Source organism: Cyprinus carpio, chromosome A11 (assembly GCF_018340385.1).
Source record: "Cyprinus carpio isolate SPL01 chromosome A11, ASM1834038v1, whole genome shotgun sequence".
Lineage (NCBI taxonomy): Eukaryota > Metazoa > Chordata > Actinopteri > Cypriniformes > Cyprinidae > Cyprinus > Cyprinus carpio.
This window is the reverse complement of record NC_056582.1, coordinates 7,121,333-7,123,861: the sequence shown is the minus strand read 5'-3', so window position 1 is coordinate 7,123,861 and position 2,529 is coordinate 7,121,333. Positions and strand designations below refer to the sequence as shown.

Here is a 2,529-nt window from a genome sequence, read left to right as displayed (position 1 = left end):
TTTTTGTTTAGACCAAGGTGAACATCAGCCCATGTTTTTACGCTGCAAACACTCAGGCCTGGTTTCACAGACAGGGTTTAGACTAGGATCAGGCCATAGTTCAATTAGGCCAATTAAATATCTTGTTCAAATATCAATTATAAATGTGCCTTAAAAAATTACAATACTGGTGTGCATCTTGAGACAAACAAAGGCACTGTCATTGCATGTTTCTTTCAGTTAAAACAGCTCAAGTCATGCATTTTTGGTCTGGGACTAGGCTTAAGCCTTGTCTGTGAAACCGGGTTTTATATCTTTTTTTATTTTTATTTTATTTTTTTTATATTTATTTTAAAAAAATCCCCCTACCCCACTCATATGGTAATAATTTTATTTGTGCAGGTCTTAAAACGTCTTAAATTTGATCTTAAAAATCCTGCAGATACCCTGGAAACACTGGCATTGAACGTACATTCACGATTTGCATAACTTTTTAAGAATAAGATACAAATTTAAATTGCTTTTGTGCAGAGATTTTACATTACTTTACAGAACTGTTATAGATGTAACAGGCCTGTTACAGAACCCATTTAAAGTGAATTGCACATATCTAGTCTGAAATAGCATACTATTTTCCTTGGCCAATTGTTTTTGTTTTGTTGTTGTTTTAGGTCACCTGTGACAGCCTCTATTTGACGGATGATTCTAATGTTGCGATTTTCCCAAATACTGAAGGGTCTTTCAGCACGATTGACTTGACCCTCAGGGCACATTATGAAGTCCACGGAGACACTGTCGAGACCCAGCAAAACTCCCCTTCCACGTCAGCATTTGCTTCAGCTCCAGGTCAGTGGCATTTCTCTTTCGCCAGGCCAGGGACATCTGGATCTGTTTTCCCAACAACACCGCGTGTAAACTGAACTTAGACAAGGTTTGAAAACTTTTATTTATTACTTTATGATGTTATTTTTGCACCTAGGAATTGTTGTATTATGTCATGACAATAGGATTACATGTAAATTAAAAACTTAAGAATTTAGCAAATGTTGAATCTGTTTCCAAATTTCAGAGCAATAAATGTTGCAGAAGTGATAGATGGAAAACCAGTTCCAAAAAGCGTTGTTGTTGTAAAGTTCTCTGAAGCTGAGGCCAATGTTCCGGGCATCGTGCAGAAACTTCAGGCTGACCTTAGGGCTTCAGAATCCCCTGTACTACTGGATTCCAACTGGAATGAAATAATGGATTCAGAAGGAACACGAGGTAACAAATGAACGCTGATAATTTGTAATAAATTACAATGTCTTTTGCTTAGTATTTCTGTTACCCACGTAGTGTCTTTTGTGTGTACTGTATGTGGTTACCCAAAATTCTGTCATGATTTACTCACACTCTTGTTGTAAACCTCCATGAAGTTCTTGCATTTGTTGAACGTACAGGAATTTAAGAATGTTGCTGTTAACCAAACAGTTGCTGATCTCCACTGACTTCCATTGTATTGAAAAAAAAAACACAATGGTAGTTAATGGGCACCAGAAAGTTTAGTTTCCTGCATTCTTCAAAATATCTTATTTAGTGTTAAGCACAAGCATTTAAGAATTTGATACAGGTTTAAAACAACTTGAGTTATCCCTTTAAGAGAATGAATAGTAAAATTGTTTCATGCCTTTTCAAGGTTCCCAGTATTGGAGACAAAACTCCAGAAAAATTAACGCGATGCTCATGAGCCATTTTTCCAGGCTTCAGCACAGACGAAAAAGAATGAGGTGATTGATATTTTATTGGATCTATTCGTAGTTTTTTTGAAGTGTTGATAATTTGCTATTTAGCCATTTTTCCAGGCTTTGACGTAAAAATGGGGCGCCACGATTTGTAAATTCGATCGGTCTAGCTTCCGGTATCATTTGCGTCCAGCTATTTTTAGCTGTACAAAATCTTTGCTGCTTTATATTGACAATTGATGTGTCCTTTCATATTATTTTAATCTGTTATCTTAATTAAGAACAGACTGGTTTGTACTGCAAACAGTTTTAACATTTACTGCACGTTGTTATTCTCCTCGTTATTTACCTATAGCGGCTAATGAAACGGAAGTCTCACCCATAGGCTTACTTCCGCGTTGAGGAAAAAGGTGGATTGAAATGCATGTTTTAGGCATTTTGACTAAAAGTTATTTGCACCGACATCTAAAAATGTCACTGCCATTGTTTTGTCTGAAGATACACACCAGTAATATTTATCTTGAGACATTTTTATAAAAGGTGCTTAAACATCATAATTTCTCTAAAGGCCTAGTCTTGGCTTAAGCTAAGCCCTGTCTGTGAATCTGGGCCTTTGTTACTTAAACTGTTGCATGTAATATTGATCTAGTTACATACCAGCTGTAATTTGCCTCATTCTTTTATGCAGGGAAGAAGATTCTGGATTGCAGGATATTCTAGAAAAAATCGAGGAGGTGTTGGAGGCATCTCAAGGTCTAGAGAGTGTCGCTTTCAGACTCCGAACATAAAAGACATCAACATAAAAAACAAAAAAACCAGGGAAAGCAAAAAA

The 2,529-nt window shown here is 36.3% G+C and overlaps 1 long non-coding RNA gene across 1 annotated transcript; it reads left to right on the top strand.

Annotated features, from left to right (window-relative positions):
- Positions 1-1,058: 1,058 nt before the first annotated feature.
- LOC109075694 lies at positions 1,059-2,479 on the top strand. Its single transcript, XR_006161232.1, has 3 exons — positions 1,059-1,239; positions 1,652-1,742; positions 2,386-2,479. It is a non-coding gene; the product is annotated as an uncharacterized LOC109075694 (long non-coding RNA).
- Positions 2,480-2,529: the final 50 nt, after the last annotated feature.